The sequence below is a fragment of the Thermobia domestica genome, chromosome 10, assembly GCF_964235325.1.
Source record: "Thermobia domestica chromosome 10, izTheDome1.hap1.1, whole genome shotgun sequence".
In the NCBI taxonomy this organism is placed as follows: Eukaryota; Metazoa; Arthropoda; class Insecta; order Zygentoma; family Lepismatidae; genus Thermobia; species Thermobia domestica.
In genome coordinates, this window is record NC_137463.1 from 155,920,071 (window position 1) to 155,945,768 (window position 25,698).

The 25,698-nt window shown below is 34.1% G+C and overlaps 1 protein-coding gene across 5 annotated transcripts in view; it reads right to left on the reverse strand.

Moving 5' to 3' along the window:
* LOC145662786 (Ig-like and fibronectin type-III domain-containing protein 2) overlaps positions 1–25,698 on the reverse strand; it is a 1,216,055-nt gene that overhangs the window by 669,682 nt on the left and 520,675 nt on the right. The window lies entirely within an intron of this gene.

Below are 25,698 nucleotides of genomic sequence, written 5' to 3' on the forward strand. Positions count from 1 at the left end.
TGGCCACATATCATGTGAACAGTTGTTAAGTAAGATCCATTTTCGTATACCCGCTAGAACAACATGATCTAGTGATCTTTCTTTACACTCGAGCGGCGAGAGTTAATATTGTCCAAAGGTTCGTTCTAAACCGAATTGTCAGTACATATAATCAGTTACCAGAAACTGTAGACGTTTTTTCAAGTGAGTATACTTTCAGATCATCTATAAATAAGCTATTTTTGTAATGTCGTTGTTGTGTTGTACGTACCATTTTGATCTCAAATTGTTATTGAATTATGTTATCAAAGTGTTAAAATGTTTCAGTGTAAAATGGCCTAGTGCTGTATCTGAAACCTGTTATAAATAAATAAATAAATACAGAAAAAATAATTATATAGACCTATTTTTCGTTATCAAAAGTTGCTAACTGTACTAGTTTAGTTTTATTCAACATTGTTAAGGAACCATTCGGAAATCGAAAGATGATTTCTGCATAACTTGAGGAAAGGGAAGGGGGCCGTTCACATATGTGTTTTGTTATCAGAAATCGAAGTAAAATATTCAAACAAAGGTATTCAGATTCTGGGTAGACAAGCAAATTTTGGAGGGTTCCAAGAATTCCTCCCGCGAATGAGTGCCCGAAAGCTAAGTTTTTTAATTTTTATTTTCAGCAACAATCATGAAGATGACAGTTCAAATAAAATATTAAGTTAAAAAAAAGTTACAAGTGGTTTACAAGTAGTAGTGAAAAGAGACGAAGTATAACAACTATACTTTCTAGTTTCTACTAGTATCAGTAACTGTCAATATTCTTTGATCTATTCGAACAACATATTTATTATGTCACTCCCAGTATGGTTACAATGATTATTATACTAAATTTTATTTGAAGCACGTTGAATTCTATATAGAAAGTCAATTCTACGTTTGTGTTCTTAATGCTAAGTCATAATTCAATTTGAGAAGAGATTTCAAAGTGACAATAATAACAATAAGCAAAATATACTGGACATCTTTACGTGAAAACCTATGTTGTTTTCATTTTCTTTTATTGTGCCTACTACCCCTTTATATACAAAATGTTTAGATTTTAATATATGTACATTACTTCAAAACAAGTTTCTAATACAAATAATGAAACTGACTACCCTCCCCTTCCCTAGAAAACGGTTTAAACCAAATAAACCAGGCTTTGGAGTTTTATTTAAAAGAAATATTTTTAAATACATAACTCTAACCAAATGTAGAAATGTAGTTCGGATTCAGCGCTAAGGCAATTAATTACAGACTAGGTCAAACCAAATAAGGATATTCTTCTAAAACGAGAATATGTTTTGTTGTACCATGGCAGGTCAATACTGTTTTAAACCAGAAGTTTGCCTCTGAACTTCTTGTCTGTCAATTTTGCTGCGAACTTTTAATTCTCAGGAATGGTTTGTTGAATTTAAATTTGATAGATATGTTATTCATGACTTATTTAAATGATCATCAAAATCAATTAAGTTATATCAAAACCAAAGGCCAAGTTTGACCCAATACAAATGACATTTCACTTCTCAAGAACATTTCGACCGAATTAAATTGTACTAAATTTATTAATAGTCCATTTAGGTGGTTCTGCAAATTTGTCGAAATCAATAATACCAAAAGTGCACTTTGATCAATCGATTGTTGCACTAATAAGTGATGCTAGTGTCAATCAATATCGACTTTAGCTGCGATCTGGAAAGAATTGATATAACTATTCGATAGATTGGTACATCTAATCTATGGTTCTTTATTGGCGAAGTTGGCACATAGTGCAATTTGTGTCTCAAGACGAAGACTCCTAAGATATATATATATATATATATATATATATATATATATATATATATATATATATATATATATATATATATATATATGTATATATATATAAGGTGTTTTCAAAACAAGACCAACAACGTTTGGGAGGTGACAAACGTTCGACTATTGTCACAACATTTTTTTTAATTCAAGGGCAATATGTAACAGATGGGTATGTTCCAACGGAACTGCATGATCGGCCTATGGGAAGACGGCATATCGTGTCACAAAACTAGTACATGTATTGGCACAACAGCGACACGTATGCGAAATAGGAGTGTCAGCTTTGCCACTGGCGTCCTGAATAACAGATAGTTGTATTTTCTGACGAATCCAACTTCAACTTGTTCTACAGTGGTGAAGGAATATGTGTGAGATGCTCTCATGATGAGCGCAATCTGTGAATATGCATTGCCAAACGGGCCTGTTTGATGGTGTGACAGAACATTGAGTACAAGATGCATTCTCGGCAGCTATGCACGACAGCTACTTTACCAGCGACTAATAAATCAGGAAAATTCTTGCGGTCAGATATATTTCAGTTGGACAATATGTATCCGGAAATGTGCAATCCTTCGAGGAACGTTGGGTACTGCTTTTTTTCTAGCTTTTACGATCGCCTGTCATCTTTCCATTGAACCCTTATGTAAGATACACTTGATCCCAACTTGTTTGTCACGATCTTCCAGCAGGCAGTGTCGATATTTTGCGGACATGGATATAAGCAGAATGGCAGGCGATTCCTTAGCAATATATACAATATCTCTTTTCATTTGATAGCATGATGCTATGATGAATCCAGCACGTGGAGGCTTCAAGCATGCTTATTTATCAAGGGTTGAAGTGCAGTACGGTTCCAAAATTGTAATCATTTTGAAAAATCGTATAACTAATCCGTTATATCTATATACGTATCTCGTATCTATCCCTATCTATCTATCTACATCTCTCTCTCTCTCTCTCTCTCTCTCTCTCTCTCTATATATATATATATATATATATATATATATATATATATATATATATATATATATATATATATATATACGAGGGCAAGTCAAGAAAGACTTGGACTGATTTTTTCCCCGGCAGTTCTGTTAACGCTGGAGCTTCATAGTTTGGCATACAAGTAGGGTGGGTCTTGCTGTGCAAATATATAAAATGTTGTTAAGGAATCATTGCATGTTTGGTAACCACGACTTTTTATTGCAGGTGATGTTCTGTGCCGCCTCTAGAAGTCGCCTGTAGAAGAAATGGAGTCATTACGAGATGAACAATTTGCAGCTATACGGTTCTGCTATCGCCTGGGGAAAAGTGCAACAGAAACTCTAGGAATGTTGAGAGCAGCCTACAAAGATGACGCTCTGCCACGAAGTACCGTGTTCTGGTGGTTCAAAGAGTTTAAAGAGGGCCGAATGACAATCACGAAAGCTGGTGGACCAGGTGTATCAGCGTCAGCTGTTACTGAGGTGAACATTAACACGGCAGCAGTCATTGTTAGAGAAGATCGCCGCATCAGTATCGACGATCTGGCAGCCGCACTACGCATATCTCATGGCAGTGCCTTCAAAATTTTGCATGACCACCTCCACATGAGCCGAGTGTGTGCGCGATGGATTCCGCGACTCCTGACACCAGAGCAGAAGGCCGTTCGAGTGGAGACTTGCAGGGAGCTGTTGCAAAGGTTTGAGGATGGTGGAGACGCCTACCGCACCGTGCGACTTTTTTCTATTCCCTGCACTAAAATCCAGACTGCGTGGACGCCGCTTCTCCGATAATTCCGAGGTTCTGAAGGCATCGGAGGTGGTTTTGAAGGACCTCTCAAAGAATGGCCTGCGACACGTGTTTGAGGACTGGAAGACTCGAATGAAAAAGTGCATTCAAATGGGCGGGGACTACTTTGAAAAGGATCATGTGCCTGTTGCTGAGTAATAATAAATTGCCTAGAAAAAAAATCAGTCCAAGTCTTTCTTGACTAGCCCTCGTATATATATATATATGTGTGTGTGTGTGTGTGTGTGCATTTCTTGGTTGCTACAATTTTCACAAACGGAAATACAATACTTCTTCGTCTTTTCAATGTTAAAATATTTAAACAGTACTTCAGAAAAATGTCGGAATTATGAATAATTTTGAAATTTTGAGTATGGTATACTTATATTGGTAAGACTTTATTTTCAATTATGTTTTCATTATTATACTAATTATTCTCGAAATATTAAGGAAAATATTTTCAATAAGAAACGTTTTGGAATTTAAGGACGTTTTGAAACCAAACCTTCTGGATAAGTAGTATTTTGTTCCAAACTTGTTAGGGTCAATCTTTATTTTTTACATTTTAATTCAAAAATAATATAAAGCTTGGAATACAATACTCTTGATGCGTTACTATTACTAGAATTTCAGTACCATGTAAATACAAAGATGTCAATATAAGATACAAAAAAATATTCATATAGAAAATAGTAAATTACTAGGAATGAAAGAAATGCGAAAAGCAATACGTAAATTGCATAAGTTATAATCATCGGCATCGTCCATTAGGTTACATTCATCATCATCTGAACTTTCTCCTAAGTTTTACCTACCTATAATATCAGAACAAAAATTCAGGTCTGGATTGCTTGACCAGTATTTCACGAATCGAAACGTGAGAAGTTTTTAGACGTCCTCCACTTTTTCATTTCTAACTGCAAACACCTTTCCGAATTAACGGTAGTGTGACGTCTGTCTTGTACGCATTCTTCTTGAACAGCTTTCGTACCATATTGGTATTAATGTTGTAGAATTGTTCCATTCTTACTACAATAGGTGTAACTGGAATTTTTCCACAAACAATGATTTACCTTTTATTCAATGGTTGAAAAATTATATGCTATTGATTTGGTTTCCTCATATTTTCCTGTAATAGTTGCTTCCAGTTGTACAAGGGACATTCGTTAAACATTTTAATTACTGTACCATAATTACGGAACACTTCAACATATTCTTCAGGCTATACCACAGTATTATGACCCTTTAGTTCAAGCTCAATCCTGGCAGAAACACGATCAGGAGGACGAAGATATGAATGTCCTGGAATGGGAAATATTGAATAAATCTCCTTGACATGATTGGGAGCGTATTCATTCAGCCAATAGGATAACATGCAAATTATTGCAGAGTTCTTATTCTGCTCTGCACATCCATCTGCAGAATCGATTTTTTTACATGCCTTCAAATAATACGTTTAGCAGACTGTGGAAAACTGTTAATGCAATTTGCGATGATCCCTTCACTGCGTCTGTTTCTGTCCAGTAGTATATAAATACTTCGTCTTTAGGTTCATTATTAGGCTGACGTACCTTCGCACATTGTGAAATTAAACTTGTAAAAGTGCCTGCTGTAATAAGCAGCTTGATACGAAACTCGAGGAAGCACATGATTTTCTATTAATTGAAGAAAAGAGTGATTTCTTCATTGCTGATGCTCCTCACTGTAAGTAGGGAATAGATGCTTCATCTTTTTTATGTACTATAAATTCAGTTTGATAAGAAGTATCCCCTGACTGAAGTCTCAATCCAAACCGAATATATTTGGAACATTTATCCGCACGTACAACAAGATTTCCAAACCTTGTATATTGTATTCAGTTACAAAAATGTTCTAGAAATACGAGAGTAGAACTTCAGGTGAGTGTTTCACATTCTTATTATACAGCTGGTGAAGTTTTGCTACAGACAATTAAGTTGTTAGGTTTTGCTTCTTCCCACTTTCTTCTCTTCAATAATGTTTCTCTCCAGGAACCAGGATTTAATAACCTTTTTCTTGACTTCAAACATATGGCACTTACGATCTCCTCCTCAGTTTTCTGATGCCAGCTGTCCACTTTTAAAGTTTAGCTTACATACAAGCTGCATCCTTTTCTGAGCACACCAAACACCCAACAAAAAAAAAAAAAAAAATCTTGCAGACTTGCATCAATGTTTCGGTGTCACGATGGAATTTCGGAACGTAGTATCGAACCCACATCTCTGTTGTCTATTTCCTGTCTTTCCTAGGCTTTTTTCCTTCTGGCACCGAGGACAACGTATGCTTCAGCATAAAATTATCTTCATTTATTTTTCTTTTATCGGAGTAGAAACACTGTTGACACTAGCGAACATCTTGCATAGAAAATTCTTCTTTTTCCTTCCTTTTCCAGTGGAACTTGGTGCAACAATATTTATTTCTTCTGGATTTATTGGTTCATTTTTTTTCTTGAATTCTCTGCAGTGAATGCTTTTTAAATTTATTTCTTTGAAAAAAGTAATAGTGTAATGAATATGCTCTTCAAGTTACTTCAGTTGCTTCAATAATGCAGCAAGACAAAATCAATCATTGAAAAATTTTGAAAATTTGCAGTTACTCAAGACTTTTGCAAGAATAAAATGAAGGTAAGTCCCATAAAATTCAATTGTTTATCGTTATTTCTTTTTTGCTGTTGACTGCATAGCGCCCGGACAATATACGCTTTGAAAAAAAAAGGAATGGCCATGATCACTTAATGCTCGTGGATAAGAGACGTTTTGCATTGAAAAAAATTATCTGCTGCTATGTCTTATGTTGTTATGCATGAGACCCCTTATGAACTCAAATTTAGTTTTCAAACCGATTTTTTAAAAGATTTTAGACTGTTCTGACAGGAAATCCATGCAGAAACAGAAGGACACGACCTCAAAGAAGTAAATGCCACTGTTACCTCATTAAAAAAAAAAAAAAAAAAAAAAAAAAGTAGGCAAGTGCAGTTTTGATAACAAACTCGACAATGAGAAGTATGCAAAATGCAGACATGTTTCCTATGCATAAACAATTTAAACATCTACACTGAATGCATTCAATCATTTTACTCTTATAGCATTTTTCAACATTCCAAATAACAAGTTAATATTCTGATTATCATGAAGATTAGGAATGATATAACTTCAGAAAGATTGACTGGATATTAAAGTCTTTGCTCAGGTGACAAAAAATCAAATTTTCTACGAAGATTTTGTTCATGCTTGAATATGACGAACGAAGATTAGTTTACAATCAACATTTACTTCTAAATATCTAACACATAATGTCGGATCATCAAATAGTTACTTCATCAATACAGTTATCACAGTATTAAACCATAGATTTTACTTTACACTTATTCTAGCGTGTTATAGCTTTATCCTACAGTGACTAAAATTATACCTATTGTATATCGTTATATGGTCACTAAATAATAGTGAACAAAAGTTTTCAATCAATTTAGTAATTTATGCCTTTCGTAGCCTAGTGGATAAACCGTCTATCCTTTCTGTCCGTGTGGCCTGTGTTCAATTAGTGGTAGCGGTCCTTTCCTGGGATAGAAACCCTAGTAGTGGTTTAGATAAGCAGGGGTTACAACTAAATACTGGTTTTGTTTGTTTTATTCCAACAATATATTGTTGGAATAAAACAAACAAAACCAGTATTTAGTTGTAACCCCTGCTTATCTAAACCACTAGAGAGTTGATACTTATGCAAAAGTGTGTGTAAATTTATCATTTGTTTATTGTTAGCAGCATAAACATGAAACAAGTATTTCTCTTTAGAAAGTTGGACAACTTAATGTTGGTTGGTCTGTTTCTACATAAAGTTGAATTTGGGTTATTTGCAATCAAAGTTTGCATTGATAAAAATTTTAAGGTGATTATAGCTTTGAAGACTAATTAATTGTATTTTTTCAATTATATTTGCAACAGAAGTAACATTTTTCCATCTAATGGTGATAACTTGATTTGTAAATGTTTTTTGTGGGTTGATCCGTTTTAAAATCCCCCTTCATATGATGTCTATAAGTGCAATTTCACTGGACAGGAAAAAGTTCTCAAACGTAAGTTCTCGAAAATATACTATCTGTCCTAGAGGTACCAAATTTTATTCTTCAAGTTGGTAATTTTTGGTTAATAGTTACCGTACTTTTAGAAAAAGTCAGATCATATTATGGTTATTTAAGACTATATTCTACTTATCAATTACATTTAATATGTTAATTTACATATATGTTTACATACCAAGCCACAAACAGGCCTCTTATGTTATTTGTCGGTTACTACCACGTGTTATTTCGGGTACTATAAAGTGTTTCTCATACTGTTTCATATGAAATGCATCTGAAATTCCGAACGAAATTTGAACACGTATGCAAATTTAATTAACCCCTTCTATTTCCTTCTCATCCTTTACAAATAAAATATTAAAAATGCTTAAAAAATGTTGAATTATTATTTTAAATCAAAAGTCCAAGTATTAAATTACATGTCTGTCATCTTTAAGGGGTTCGGAGATACGGAGGTATAATAATTATAATAACTGCAACCCCTATTTCACCCCCTTTGATGTTTCCAACAGTTTTTTTCCTCTCTGCTAAGTCAAATATGAAAAAAAGACGCTGAAACACTAGTTAATTTATTTTAAATGTTTAGTCAAAATACCTAATTTCATGTCTGTACTCTTGAGCCATTCGGAAATATGGGAATAACATTATAACAATTGCAAGCCCCATTTCACATTCTTCCATGTTGATTTTGCAAAAATCATTCCTTAGTAATGCATTATGTCACGAATCCAATGCACTATCCAAATTTTAAGCTTCTAACTTACGCAGTTTCTAGCTAGCCGTTGATCAGTCAGTCAGAACTTCTATAACACAGAGAGATTTTTGTGGAATAATGTTTTTGAACCGACTTGCAGCGAGAATACAACATTGATAGAAAGTACTGAGATTTCAGAATTGTTGGTATTACTAAAAGCTTTTCATTTTTGATTATCTTAGAAATTTATTGGTGTTCGTAAAAGTCACTAACTTTATAGATATTATTCAAATTTATCTCTATAAGAAAATAACGAATTATTTTATTATAGTATTATTATTCCTTGCATCAATTTACTTTATTATCTAAGTGGCGCAACATTTTAAATTGTAACTGTAGTGTACTGAGTGTAGTGTGTTGTGAGGAAATGTATATTATATTTTTTAAAAAAGAAAAAGTTACTACTAGCGCCCCGAAGTATAAGCGGAGACTTGAGTAACTATGAACATTTCGTGTATAGAGACAAGTGGCTGGGAAGCCATTGGTATCCTAAATAAGACACTGGGTTGATGTACCTTCTAAAAAGTCAAAATGGTGCTTCGTTGAAGTGGCCTCCGATAAGATAGTTAATTTTGTTAGCGTATGAGTGAAGCTGTTAGGAGTATGAGTGAAAATAGTAGTATGCTATTGATTACGAATAGATTTCAGTTTAATGGTGATTCAAGAACTTACATTAAAAATTCTTTTATACTGTTCTAAAATTATTGATTTGGAAGACTGTAATGTATGTACTTTTACATATCAAAATAATTATTAATATATTACATCAAATAAATAAATGGAATTTTATTTATGTGATTATCGGATCTTAATAGTGGATTTGTCGAGTGATGATCGTAATAAACATTTGTTCGGGTATTATATGTATAACACTCTTAAATAAGAAGTATTTAAATTATTTTGTTTGGGTTTTTAGCCCGGCACCAGGGCGTGTTGTATTGTAAATCCTACGCATCGCCACAAAGTTCAGAATACCAATTTCTGTTAAAATACTTATTTGAGTGTTGTACAGCTGTGAAAGTGACATTTAATACGAACAGTGCAATCGGAAAATAAAAATAAGAAAAATAAATTAATGCAAATGAAACTGGTTTCTGCAGTGAAATTGGGACGCTAAAAACTAACTTTACACGATTGGAGTTCATATCGCATTGACCTTGCTGTTTGGAGTGAAGAGACTTGTGTATTTGTTTCACTACGTCGGTTTAAACCTCTTTACTAGTGGTGTTCCGGAGAGATAGGAAAGTAAAGTGGTGTTCCTTGAACTTGTGCATAATTGTTCTATATTGTGGTAATGGCTTCTTCCGAATATTCTATGGGACGTAGACAATCATTTTTCAAATGGAGACGCAGGTATTTTTAATCAGTTCCCAGATACCACTGATGACAGTTCAACAAGAACCAGTTATGTAATTCAAGGACGTAGACTGGTATCAGAGGTAGGTAATCCTTTTGTTACGCCTGGGAGTGCAGAAAACTTGGAAGAACATAGGTGGTTGTTATCAACAGAATTGGTAGACGAACTAGTTAGGCCTACCGCTCACTGGCGACAAAACAGTTGCGCAACTATCTCGTCGCTGTCGCCTGCAGTCAGCAACTTCACGGAGACAAAACAGTTTTGTTGCCATACCCTCGCTCACTGGCGACGGCAACAGAAAAGTTGCCGAGCACTTGATATCACAATTTACATAATCGGCAACCGGAACAGTTCACATAATCGCTGGTTTCGGACATTAAAAAAAAAAAAAAAAACTACCGCCCATTCCAATGGTTAAATAAATAAATTTAAATAAACTTTCGAAGGTAGCGTCAACAGGGGCGTTATTTCAGACTTCACTTGAGGGGGGCAAGAGCACCACCGACATAAGACTTTTACGTTTTGTACTAGTATATTAGTTGACAATTGATTAAAGTATATGTATTCCTCAAACTCTTGTGGAGCAATTGCACCTCTTGTCCCCCCTAAATGACGTCCCTGAACGTTAATGAGTGACAAAAGTAACAGCATTGTGTAAGCTATTATGAACGGAAACAATTATTAGAATCAAAGGATAACAAGAATAACGGAATTATAAAACGACTGGAAATAACTAACAGAACGAAACTAACAAAAGCGGCAATCCGACAACACTGTACAGTAACTGTACTCTTAATGTTCTACGTATAGCCATAAAATAAAAATTGGCTTTCTTCGTTCTTCCCGCGTATTCTTCACGTTTTAAAATCGGCCATTTTTATACAGTACAGTTTTTTTATATATATATTTGAAATGGAAAGAAACTTGAAAATGATAATTTTATCTGTATTTTTTTCTAGTTGTGGTAAATTAATGAAAGTAGTAGTGTGTAGTATGACAGCGATATGTCATTATCGAAAAAGGTACCTACCTGTGTTGTTTTTCCTTGGCTGGAAAGCTCATTCTAGTTTCTTATAACAGTGAAATACACTTCCTTCCATAATTTCTTCTTTATATATATTTCTTCTTTAACACTGAGCGTTTCTCTATATCCTCAATTAATTGTTCATAGTCTTTATCACTAAAGACATGCTAGTCACTAATCAAAGAATGTATTAGTTTCCATTGCGAACACTTCTTTTCACGCGCTACACACGGAACGAACTGTTACATGAAAAAAAAATTGTAGAAAACATTTATTTTTTACCTTTCTATTTGGAGGTACCTCGGCAACTTTTCTGTCGCCGTCGCCTCAGTGAGCGGACTCTCATAAGACTCAATGCATCTTTAGATGTTGCGCAACTGTTCCGTCGCCGAGCTGTTGCCCTGCTGTCGCCCTGCTTGGCGACACCTCGGCAACTTTTCTGTCGCCGTCGCCTCAGTGAGCGGACTCCCATAAGACTCAATGCATTTAGCCAGAGCAACAAGATAGTTGCCCGACAAAATGTTGCCAGTGAGCGGTAGGCCTTAGTGATTGTGAAAGGTCATTTAAGCATGAAACAGACATGAGCGGGTTTCATAGTAGTGGTTATAAGAATCAGCTGTTTACGGTAGTTCATTCCATTTAGTTGATCATTCGGCAGATGTAGTCGATGAAAATAACTTTTTGTCGTGTGAAAAAGAATTACAATGTAATAATGGAAGTAGGAATAATTTTGTTAATATGCAGTCAACGCATATTGATTAAAATTTATTACACGCTTTTCGGCCATTCAGGACTAATTTAGATAAAATCACCGTAGGTGTAGAAAATTAAATAGTCTAAGCAATTAAATTAATGCATGTGATGGAAATGACGATATGTCAATGTTCCAATTTCTATTAGATGTTGAATCTTTAAATAAGATAAATATTTTTTCGTATGAACCCGTTGTTATGGTGGCATTGAGCAAAACTGGAGGTATTTTACGTAATAAAATGCTGGACTATATGAAAGTTTATGATAAATGGATAATGTTAGCTCATGTCATATTTTCTAATTTGAGTTCTTCATTAGGAAGACGAGTTGTAAATAAAATAAAAAATTGTGAGCGCTATGCAATCTCGGAGGCAGGATCCAGTAGAATTTGAAGAAATTGTTAAAAATGGTTACCTAATTCTATATGGTAGCTTAGATAAAAATCATGTAAAATATATTGTGTTGGGTGGTCTCGATCCACGATTTATAAGAGAAATATTTGGGGTTCGAGTCCCGAGTTCGTTAGAAGCTCTTGAGAGTGACTTACATTCCTATGTCATATATTTAAAGAATATAAATATGTATGATACGATAAATATATTTTCTGAGCCTGAGGAAAAAATAAAAAAAAAGAAGGCTTAAAAAAGCCTATAGCCTGCTTTGAGTGTGGTGGTTCACATTATGCTAATAGATGTAACATAAAACGTGCATTGAATATCTCGAGAAGATTGAACAGTTTGCAGCTAGATAATAGGGGGAGTGAAAATGTAGGAGGCGAAATTAATTTTGAAACAAGAAATTTACAAAAAAGATAAAAAAAAAGAACAGATGAAAACGTCAGTCAAGGGAAAATGTGTATGGATAATACAGAATGTAATAGCAGTAAGAACAGTAATCAAGTAGTTGGGGGGAAAGTGTTGCAGCCTTTGTTAATATTTTTGTTTTAGGGAAAAGAATTCAAGATTGCATAGATTCTTGCTCTACCATTAGTGTGAAAGACGCAAATGCTTTTAAGCAATGGAGTGATGAACTTAAAAATAGATTCAACATTAATCAGGATTCGTTCACAGGTAGAGGAATTGATAATAAAACAGTCACTTTTAACAAATAAGTTATATTGCCTTTAACATTACCAAATAGGATGTTTAAAATTAAATTCTACTTAGTTGATGAATTGAAACCTACATTTATTTTGGGAATTCAAGATTTGAAAAATATGAGAGTTTTAATTAACCTTGGGACAAATAAATTTGTTTTGAGCTTAGAGAATAACAAGACTATTCCTTTGTATTACAGGGTCAACGAGAATTATAAACTAAAAGCGGGGATTCATAAGTGAGGTGATTTCGCAATAGATGATGGCCTTTATGGTAGATTATTCATTCCATCCGGTGATAGGAATAACAGGATAAAACATAAGGGTTATCAGAAGAAGTTTACATATAGATAAACAATAAAAAAAGGAGTCACCACTCATCGCTTATTTTTATTAAAAAGAAAAAGTTATTACTAGCGCCCCGAAGTATAAGCGGAGACTTGAGTAACGTTTCGTGTATAGAGACAGGTGGCTTGGAAGCCATTGGTATCCTAAATAAGACACTGGGTAGATGTACCTTCTAAAAAGGTGCTTCGTTGAAGTGGTTTCCTATAAGATAGTTAATTTTCTTAGCGAAAGCTTAAAAGAATTGTCAGTAATTCTATAAATTTAAAAGAACTTGGTGTGGATCTAATTATTTAGTGGTGATTTAAGTCATAAGAAATTATATTCATTCAATATGTGACATGTGGATAATGTTGAAGTATTTGTTACATACGTCCTTTTAAGTTATCTGGAATATTCCGAACATACATGTGGTGATTGTGAGCCGATATTTTTGCTGAAACTGAGGATTCAACTAAGTGTTGGTAAGCTGTATATATTTTGTGTCAAACTCAAGTTTAATTTTGAATCAAGAAAATAAGCTGTCAGGAGTATGAGTGAAAATAGTAGTATGCTATTGATTACGAATAGATTTCAGTTTAATGGTGATTCAAGAACTTACATTAAAAATTCTTTTATACTACTCTAAAATTATTGATTTGGAAGACTGTAATGCATGCACTTTTACATATCAAAGTGATTATTAAAATATTATATCATATAATAAAATGGAATTTTATTTATGTGATTATCGGGTCTTAATAGTGAATTTGTCGAGTGATGATCGTAATAAACATTTGTTCGGGTGTTATATGTATAACACTCTTAAATAAGAAACATTTAAATTATTTTGTGCGGGTTTTTAGCCCGGCACCAGGGCGTGTTGTATTGTAAATCCTACGCGTCGCCACATGAGGAATGAAATATTAAAAATCACAGTTGTGGATAAACTAGAACGGATTTATGTGATTTTTCCTCTACATAATTTTACTGGAAAGAGAATTAAGTGTAACTCTAGTAAATCCATCATTAAAGAGTAGTCTCGTTTGTACCGCAATCTCTCCCAGGAAGTGGAATTATCTTTCAATGTGCTCCTGGATTTTGAGGCATGAATAATTTTGGTCGTGATGGTGCATTCGTCCAGTGGTCTTTGCTAGAATATTATGTCTGAGGGTAATTCCTATCAAAGGGTTTAGCTGTGATTTCTCTCTGATGAAGAAATTAGAAATGAACGAAAGAGAAAACCTTTCCAGCTCCCTGTTTCAAAGAGCTTGAACACACAAATGTCAGTGCATGGAAAATTCGTAGTTTAAAACGAGATTGTAACCGCTCATTCTGAAGGCTGGAAGAAATCTCTTTAAAACGAAACAGTCATATTACAAAGGGTGAACATTTCATTATTCTACAAATTCAATTACTATATGTGCATCCACATGTGTGATTTCTATTTTAATTAATACATTCAAACAGTATTTTGTAAAAAAAAAAAAAAAATTTTGTTAATGACGACAATCCTACTTAAATGAGTCTCTATTCGTTTCGATTTTCAGCTCATTATATTTCTGTCACAGAAGGATTTTGATTAATTTGTTTACTTGACTATATTCCCGATTGGGGACATATTTCATGAACTCGTATCGATACGTTTGGATCTTATACAGAATACCATGGCCGTACATATGTTATACGATACTTACGCATCGACTAACATGTGTCATGGCCATGGGAGGTAAGTTTCGAGGGGGCAGCAAATTTCTAGGGCCAGTTTTTCCACACTCTAGTTCTGAAAATTTCAGAAGTTCATTATACACGCTCATGTGGAGACGGTATGATTCTTTTACATTTGTTTTATAATTTTATTATTTTTTAACACTTCTACTTTGATTATTCACTTTATTGTTCCAAATGTTTTACGTCGCGCTGGTATTTATTATTATTATTATTATTATTTATTATTATTATTTATTTAACAATCTAACTCCAACAGGGACGATCATCCCCAATTATAGGAGCTTTTACTACAATTGATTTACAATTTAACTTATAGTTAAGCAAAAAGAAAAAAATAAACATAATATACACAAAGAATTTTACAAAAGAATATCAAAAATAATAATCATAAATATATAAATACAATTTTACATACACACATTTATATATTGTTTGATAAATAGTTTATATATAAATACTTCACCTTCACACATATAAACATACGTTCTACACTGTTTACATATTTACCTTTCATATACATTCAAAATTTGCAGCTATGTATTAGAATTAATTTATATTTTTAATGCGTTTTGCATAATAATATTGTACTTGTTAACATTGAAAATGAAATCCAAATCATGATTTCTTACCATGTCATTGTAGTTGCTTAATATTCTGAACAGTGGTGAATTTTTATAACGGTTCGTCTTAGGTATTTTATTTACGAAAAAGTTCCGTGTTCTTAAGTTACATTGACCTGCATTAAAGTAAATCTGTTTTAAAATGTCCCTACTTTCAATGTTTCCATTCATAAGTTTATAAAGAAACATTTGTTCATGTAATCTGCGCCTTTTATGTAACGGGATAAACTGAAATTCCTGTAATATTTCATTATAAGAAATTCCCATTCTATACGATGAAAAATTATATTTCTTATAAAAAAGGAAACGTAAAAATTTTTCTGAATATTTTCTATTTGTCTCTGATAAGAAGTATAATTCGTTGACCAAATTATAGACCCATACTCCAGTTTAGTTCTAACAAGATTATAATACAACAGTTTAATAGCCTCTAAATTTGTAAAGTTTCTTGTGTTTCTAATAACGAAACCTAGTTTTTTTATATGCTTCTGCCATAATAATTTGAATATGATCATTAAACGACATCTTACTATCAAAAACAATACCAAGGTCTTTAACTTGATGTTTCTTTTCGAGTTCAACATTATTCAAAAAATACTTGTAGTTCTGTATGTTTTTATAAGTTCCAAACCTTACATAATGACATTTCTTTACATTTAGTTCTAAATAATTATCTTTACTCCATTCAAATATGGCATTTATATCTTGTAAATTTTTCATATCACTTTCTTTTGAAGCTATTTTATATAATTTTATATCATCAGCATACATTGTACATGTAGAATATTTTATTTTTGCTGGAAGATCATTTACATATATAATAAATAATAGTGGTCCTAAATTTGACCCTTGCGGTACAACTGAATTCATATTATAATAGAATGATGAAGCTTGTCTATATGCAACATATTGTTTCCTTTCTGAGAGATATGAGGCAATTAAACGTAGGAAAGACCAATTAAGTCCAAAGCTAGATAATTTGTTTAATAAAACATCATGATTTATTTTATCAAATGCTTTGGTGAAATCAAAATATATGCTATCTATACATTTTTTGAGATCTAAAGCCTCATATATATCTTGAGTAAAATTTATAAGGTTGGTAATTGTCGACCTACCTGGTATAAAACCATGCTGATTTACACTTATACGGTGTATAACTTTGCACATGATTAAATATTCTTGCATATATTATATGTTCCAATATTTTAGCTGGGGCACAAATAATTTATTGATATAGAGATGTCGGCACATTTTAGTAGCTCGGGACGTCAAAAATATCCCTTCAGCATGCTCAAATTAACTTTGAGTAAACTTCTTAATAAATTTTAATATGCTTTATAATTTTCTAATTAATTGTTATCTTGTTAATTGTTATCTGTCGAGGACATTATTCATTTATTTTTCAGGATTAGTTTTTCAATATATTAATTGTGGAACATTAGTAGGCCCTATATAAAGTAAACAAACTCCAACCAATTATATAACTTTTGATTTTGAATTGCTGTTTCTAAATGGAATCACTGCCAGTTGGGTTAGTTTCTCTGGTTAGGTGTGAATACTTTTAACTACGTTTGTCATTATCCTCAGTATTTTAATATAAGGGTCAGTCCTAAGTAGAGATGCAAAAAAGCCGGCTTTTTTGAATCGATGGTTTTTTTCACATAAAAAGCCGGCTTTTTTGGGAAAAAAAACGAGAATTTTGGAAATTTTGGCTTTTTTCATTTTCATGATTTTTCTATCTAAATAGCTTTCTTATAGTATATTCTATACTTAGATAAGAATTCCATTACCTAAATGCCATATTTCGCTCTAAAATTCACCATCAAGATGGATGGAGCACATGTTTTACGAATTAAAGCTAACATGAAGAATGTAGTATTTGGGGGCAATTTTAGAGGCTATTTAACTTTATTTCAACTTTTGAGTTATCGATAATTTTTCTTCTCGATATCATTTCAGTTTGTCGTCTGTTTCATTTCTAAGAGCTTAGTACTCTAGCTTCTAACGCAGAAGTTAAACTTACGTTTTTCTATATATCCGTCAAAGCGTACGTTTTTCAATATATCCGTCTAACCGTACTTCCACATTTCTGTTATACTGTAGCTGTGCAACGATTTAGCAATAATTTTCCGGATACAACCTTGAATACTAATTTATACAAATAATCAGTAGCGGATTTAGAAACGTACTTTGGGACGGGTTTCTCTGATTGTTTCATTTTCTAAAATCTAATTTTATTTGGGAGGAGCATGAAGTTTATGAGTACAGGCATAACTAATACTGTATTTCGTTTCGTTTATATATTTAGCGATAATCTTCCGGATACAACCTTGAAGATCATTTTATACTGAGAATCAGTGGCGGATTTAGAAAAGTATTTTGGGAGGGTTTTTTTCTTACTGATGTTTAGTTTTTCTAAACAAACTTTAAGCTGCCGTCAAATAAAAATTACGAATATGAGTAAAGGCATAACTAATAGATATTTCGTTTGTTTTAGACGTTCCGTAATTTTGGGGAACAGGCTTCAGTCCGAAAGACCGCCCCCCTAACCCTCGCAAAACCGTCACTGCTGGTAATTAGTAATAATAACGATTTAAAAACAATAAGAAATGAAGTCAGCCAACTCACAGTACACGCACTATTTCTACTTCATAGATGGAATGAAGAAAAGTTTTGTCAGAATGGTCAAATGCTGAGTTGAATTCCGGACTTCTCGATAGAAGAGCAAAAGCTCCAGTCAGTCATGTTTGTTGTGCAGTTGTATTTATCTTAACTTAAATATATTCCGTAGTCCTTTTTTTTTTGTGTGTGTAGGTGGGGTGGGGAGATTTCCATAATGATATGAAGGGTGTGAGCCAAGAACATGGTAACTAACAAATTTTCAATTGCTGAGTTACGCAGCATCAGATAGGCAGCAACGCATACCGCTTCGTTTAATCCCTCATGTATAGACTTATGTGAAAAATCAGCTTTCCGACTTTCAAAATGGATTGTGCAGCAGAAAATTTCTAATTTCTTAAAATAGTAAAGTTATGGGTTACCATTTTCTTATCTCACACCCTTCATGTTCAATTCCTCTTGTTAAAAATACAGAAAACTTGAGGACTGAATAAACCGTGATGGTGCTTATATAAAACTGTAGAATTTCAAGAATATACAAAACCAAAAGCTCTAGGTGTGCAGCCTTTAAGTGTATCATATAAATCTAAGTATTTTTCTTATGTTTTATTTTAATTTTATTTTGTTCCAAAAAGAAGGTATGGAATATTTTGAAGTAAAAATACTACATAGAATTTTGCTACTTATTTGAGTATTTTTTTAAAAGAAGTATTTACTTTTAGGGTTGGCTGGTTTACACCAGCTGTTTTTCTTCTTTTTTTTAAATAAACAACTGCTTTAAACCGAAAAAAATAAAAGGTACGAAAAATGCGAATCGTGTGAACTTCATGGTGACGTTTCCATACATCAAACCATGTGCATTAGTTTTATTTCCTTTTCACCTTTTAATCAAGGTGTCCCATGTTCAATTCTCGGTCGAACCACAACCCTTCTTTCATGCGTAAACAAAGTAGCGGTTCGGATGTCACTTTAAGCGAAAGTCTTCTCCTTGATAACCTCGGTATTACGTAAGGATGTTAAGCCTGAACATACGAAACGAAACTAAATTGTATATTTCTGCATGCCTGAATGCCTGTTGTTTTATAAAGAAACCAAGGTTGCTTAAATATACTGATATAAATTGACAAAATTTATCGATTGCTTACGTAGCTTCCAACATTAGCTTGGATTGTACTTTCAATGATATGTACGCACTAAATTTGTTATTTAATACCTCAGTTTTAGCGTACTGATTATGATACGTTGACCTTCAAATTTTACATGCAAAGCAATAACAGGATTTTTTCCGTTATTGTTTTACATTTAGAGTAATGACGGGATTTTCCCGATGGCTAGGGCGGGAGTTTCTCAATTTAAGAAATTTACTGACCGGACTTCTTTAAGCTTATGTGACCTCTTCCAGCATATCCCCGTTGTTGCATAATAACACCAAGGCGAAACAAACTTATTTCTGTCAATATGTAATATAAATACATAAAGCAAAATATCTAAACCCAAAAAAAAACCTGGTTTAAACCAAAAAAGCCTAGTTTAAACTCCCCCCCAAAAACGGGTTTTTGGCATTTTCAAAAACAACCATGGCTCTTTCCAACCCTGCTTACTTTTGTATGTAGGAGGTTAAAAAAAATCTTATTATATACATTGGTTAATCCTTTGGAATTCATAATGTAAATATGTTGAGAAGTAAAACTGTTTGAAATATCTTTTCGAAATTCATGGTTTATTTTCGAGGTTTTATATTATTATCGGCATCAACCACTAATTAAATGACTTTTTGTGTTGTAGAGAAGCGAAACAAAATCTGGTTTATCAATTTAAAGCAGAATTTTCAAAAAAGCCCAAAATTTCCCAAGCAGAAAAGCGAAGCAGAAAAAACCGAGTTTTTTTCCAAAAAAGCCGGTTTTTTTCCGAGCCCTTGCATCTCTAGTCATAAGTCTTGCGATATTTCCAAAACAAACAGCAGGCGCGTGTATATGCTGTATTCGACCGTAAGTACAATGTCAAACTGGCCCAAAAGACAAAGTCTGTTTAACACCAAAGCTGACAAATAGAAGTTTCCACAACGTACTTTCCAGTTATTTTTATTATTTTACTCCATTATTTCAATTACAAATTGAAGGCGAACAAGAAAACGCTTACGTTAATGCATTATATTTTTCTTTGTTTAGTAATCTCTCGATTGGTTCGACTTAGTTTTCTATCCTTTTCTCTCCTTAGAAAGTCTTTAAATTTCCTGGTAGTTATTCTTTTCTACATTGTTTAATATTAGACATGTATATTTCAATCCCAGTCTTCATCTGAGTATCTGTCATTCTACAATTCTCTCCATAGTCAATAAAATGATATCTGCATATTATCTCATAATCTGTCCAATCCTTGTATTTCTTTCTTGGTTCTTCAGAGTAATCCTTTTCCTACTATCATTTAAAATAAAGTTTTGTTTAATACACGTCTTACATCCATACACTTCCATAATCTATAAATACATTTTCAATAACCATTTCGTCAGTTTTTTTTTTTTTTTTTTACCGATATTTCCGGTAGGAAGCTTTAGTTTTTCTTCAATTCTTCCCCCCCACCCTGAATTTGTTTATGGCTAATGTTTCAGTTATACCTATACGAGGGGGGTGCTGGGAAGTCCTTAGCTTTGCTCCCTTCCCCTTCCGATATTTATAATGTTTGTTTTTATTTGAAAGCTACATGTGTCTATGTGTTTGTGACGAAATATTAAAACATTGGTACTAAGAAAAGTTATTTTTTTTAGGTGAGTGCTTGAGATGGCAGGGCAGCCCAACAAGTTCAACGATGTTGAGAGTCGAGCGGTGATGAAGTTCCTCTTCCTCCAGGGGAAATCTGCAAAGACGATCCATGGTGAGATGCAACAAACATTGGGGGTCCATGCACCTTGTTATGCCACAGTGAAGAACTGGGTTGTGAAATTTAAGACAGGCCATTTTGGCACTGAAGATGACCCCCGCCCTGGGAGACCATCCATAGTGCTTGTGCCAGAAATCATTGAACAGGTTCATGAAATGATTCTCACAGACAGACGAATTTCTGCTAAAAGTATAGCAGAGGACCTAGGTATATCCCGTGAACGCGTTAGTGTCATTATTCGCGATCATTTGCACATGAACAAACTTTCTGCCAAATGGGTGCCGAAATGTTTGCTAGCCGATCAAAAGCATGCAAGAGTGCTTGCTTTCAAAGAGGTTTTGAGCCGTTTTGAGCAGGAAGGGACTAATTTTGTGGAACGCTTGGTCACGGAGGATGAAACATGGATCTATTTATATGATCCAGAGACAAAGGAACAATCAAAAGAGTGGCGTCACAGTGGTTCACCGAGGCCAAAAAAGTTTCGTGTGCAAAAATCAAGTTCAAAGGTTCTTTCCAGTGTTTTTTTTGGGGGGATAAGGATAGGGTAATCTTTGTTGATTATCTAGAACAAGGTAACACCATAACCGGAGCTTACTATGCATCATTACTGGAAAGGCTTCACTCAGAGCTGAAGCAAAAACGCCGTGGAAAGTTGCCCCGAAAAGTTGTCTACCTTCAAGACAACGCATCTCCTCACAAGAGCAATGTTGCGATGCAAGAATTGGCTAGCTTAGGGTTTGTAAACTTGCACCACCCACCATATTCACCTGACCTGGCCCCATAAGACTACCACCTATTCCCAAACTTAAAGAAACACTTGAAGAGGCAAAAATTCGCCACCATTTCTGAAGCAATTACAGCAGTAAACTCATGGTTTGACACCCAACCAAAAGAGTTTTATTTAGAGGGCCTAAATAAATTGCAGGCCAGAAGCAAAAAATGCATCGAATTGAAGGGAGAGTATATTGAATAAATCCATCAAAAAAATAATTTTGTGTTACTTTTCTTAGTAAAGCTAAGAACTTATCAGCACCCCCTCGTACTTGTTATAGGCCGCATCACTCGAATTGGCGTGTGGCATCATCCAATAAGTCATTCATAATTGTCCACAAATACGAACAAAATCAATTATGAATGATTAGGTTCCTCCCTGAAGGTTTAGTAACACCCCACTACAAGTTTATTGGCTGATGCCATATGCCAATTCGGATGACGCGGACTATAGTTATTTTATTGCTCAAGCAAAAAAACAATCACTTCTTCAATCAGGTGAGCTAGTTTGATCTTAATTTCTATTGTTGTTCCAATTCTTGGAAATCTCACAGCTCTCGCTGATTTTCATGTTCAACTTGTAGCAAGGCACTTGCGACAAGAGACGCTGTATGGATACATATTTTATTTGTATCTTCTGTTTCTTTCCTTATATTATACACTTATTTCGCAGGAAGGCAATCATACTCGATAGGTTCTGTTTATTTGCTCTTTCTCAATGTTTCTAAATTACACTTTGATGTTGCAAATTACAAAATCAATGAACAAAGACAAGTTTTGAATCTTATGATACATGATTATTACAGGCAAAATATAACGAAATATTGAGAATAACAAAAAAGAAAAATCACATTTAATACTTACATCAAAATAAAATAAGTGAAGTATGTGCAAAAATACATGGTGAAATGTGTGCAATAGTACAGTAGTCCAATTCATTCATATTCCGTTTGAACCTGAGAATAACTTAATAGATATGTGTCTTTTTTTCATTCAATTGGCTTACATTCATTATCATTAATTATGCGACATTCATTATGCGACAAACAATCATAATATAGGCATTACAGAAGAGGAGAACCAAATTCGAATCTTGATTAAGTAATCCATTTCATTAATGAAACCGTACAATAAACATCAATTAATCAGTATTAATGGAACAAACTATAAGGTTTAATAGCAAGCTTTAATAGACATTTGTGCCATATTCACGATGATACAATAGAAGCTTCGGTGAAATTTGCTTTCTTAACGTGCAACAAAAACTACGCGAAGTTCAGATGGTTTCTGAATATCATTATCATCATAGGTATTCTGCCGTAGGTCGCTTGCCGCAACTGAGAAGCTTCCATGCTCCATGTTCTGCAACTAATCTAAGACATCTTAACGTACAATTTTAATGTTTTGATCCGCGGTGGCTCAGTGGTAGAACGTTCACCTCTGGTGCTAGGGGTCTCGGGTTCAAACCCTGCTCCCGCCAAGTGAACTTTGTGGTGGACAAACACCGTGTGCGTGGGTTTTCTCGGGGTTCTCCCGTTTACTCCACTTTCTTCATTCCACCATTTCATTCATTACTCATCATCACCGTCTCCTTTAGCCTAACCGGCATAACCGTGGGACGTAAAACTCAAAAATTTCATTTTTAATGTTTTGATATCGTCCGTCAATTGTAGTCTTCTTTGAACCCTTCCCCTCTTTCCTGCCACCATACCCTCTAGCACGTCCCTCATGATAGTTCCTTCTTAGCAAATGTCCCAACCAGTTTCTCTTCCTTTTCTCAGTAATATATAAAATTATTCTTTTCTTCTCCACCATTTCAAACATCCTCTCATTGGTTTGCCGCTCGACCCAACTAATTCTCCCGTTCATCTCCACATCCACATTTCGAAAGCTTCCAGTCATTTTTCATCAATTTTGCGCACTGTCCATATTTCTGCCCCATACAGTACAATACTCCACACGAAGCATTTTATGAGTCTTTTTCTCAACTCTTTACTCAAGGTCCCACAAAACAGATTTCTCTTCGTCCTAAAGGCTTCTTTCGCCATTCCTATCCTTTCTTTTTATTTTACGTTCACATTTCATATCGTCACTAATATGAATATGTGTAATGTAAATTTGTTCCATGAACAACTGCTCGCTCGTTTAACCTTACCACTTCTTTTCAGTAACAAGAAAGGAGACTTGTAGTTGAACTCAAGTAATATTCACTTAGAGTAGGCTTCTTCTAAACTAATACATTATATAAAAACATACATAATAGTGTATTAGATGAATTCAAGTGCACGATTTAATTTTAAAAAAAAACTATTGTTGAGATTTAAATAACACAAAATGATTTATGATTGTTGACCGCTTGTGTGAGAATTTGGTAACACAGAACAATAGGTAGCATAATATTGTGAAGTAAGTAAGTAGTAAATGTTTTTACTCAGGTGCGTATATGGAGAAATCCTTAAAGATAAAGTTGGGTAGGCATTTATGAGGGAAAATACTTCAAGTGCTGTTTCAGTATGATTTGTTTTAGCTGAACTAATATCTGCCGTATGCCACGCTGTAACATTCACTGTTTCTCAGAAATTCACAAAAAAACAAAATGGCGGTCGAAAGTATTTTTTTGTAACATAGAGAACTCAAAATATGTGTTTGTTGAACAGTTTGCAAACCGCTGAACAAAATTTCTATTAAAGTTGGCATAAAAATTCTAGAAAAACGATTTCTGGAATTTAAACATTCAAGTAATCAGTTGTCAGTGTTACCAACCTATTACAAAATCATTTTTTCCGATATATTCCTTGACATTCAACGTATCTGCGCCAAACTTGATATGAAAATTATTCGATATCCTAGGAACATTATTTTCTTGAAATTACATTGCATCGGTGTGTGGAGTATTTGGTATTTTATAATGATAATACATATATGTGAAGTAAATGATGCATTGTCCCAAACTGCTCATTTTATATCAGCTCGAACGTTAAAATTCCGATCAAGTGTCTGACTCATGCAAATGTCACTCAACTTCATTTGAAAGATGTTGTGCATGTCTTTGGTTTGCAGTTGCACCCAACTGTCTTACATCCAGTGATACAGGTACAGGTGATCCACTCCTCACAAGAGTCTGGAATAGGTGCCAATGTTAATAAATGAGAGACAAGTGAATTATTCTCCATTGTTAAAGGGTAAAGCAAAATTGGGTGCTGCAAATGGGTTTGTCTCCACATTAATCCCTGGTAATGAGAACGCTGTATGTGAAAGTAAAACGAATCTCTGGTTGATAGGAGTTTTTCTATTGTAATGCCCTTGACGAACATTCTAAACCGTAATTCATTGATGCTGTCAGTATTCAGGGCGCCACACACTTTGCTGAAGAAGATTTCAGCATTTTTAATAGTGTGGTCGCTAAGGACTGTATCAGCTGCTAATCCTCTCACCAGATTGTTATGCTGTGCAAACACATCCCAACACATCTTCTTCGTATGTCTGATCTTTGCTATCCCTGCTTTCATCTACAGTTTCTGGCATGACATCATGTGAAAGTAACTAACCAGAAGAACTAAGAGTCAAGTGTCTCTTATCAAGACAGTAATGCTTCTTGTTCTGCTTTCAATGCAGTGCAAAATAATCCTGGTTTCAGATTTTTCATATTTAGCCTTCAAGTCATTAGTGCCAAGGGTTGCATCAGAAGCTTTGAACCTTCCCTCATCATTGAAGCGACCTGCAAGAACTATGATCTTGTTGGATGGAGGAGCTTGCAGAATCAGCTGATATGAGAGAAATTTACAGAGATCTGCTTTGTTGTTATCGTCAATAATAAAGTTTTCACGCTTTGCAGGAAGAGGCACATCTCTGCTATCTATTGGTCTCCTGATTCCCACAGAGCCTTTCCCATGCAGTTTCCGTATGCCACTCTTGATTGAGTAATGGTAGAAAGATCAAAAATAGTATCAATGCACTGGAAGTGTTCCCCACTTTGGAAAACATTTTGAACTAAAGTATCTGGAACGCCTACGAAAGTATGTGCTGCCTGTAGCTTTCCAATTGCTATTACCATGGTCTTTCAATCA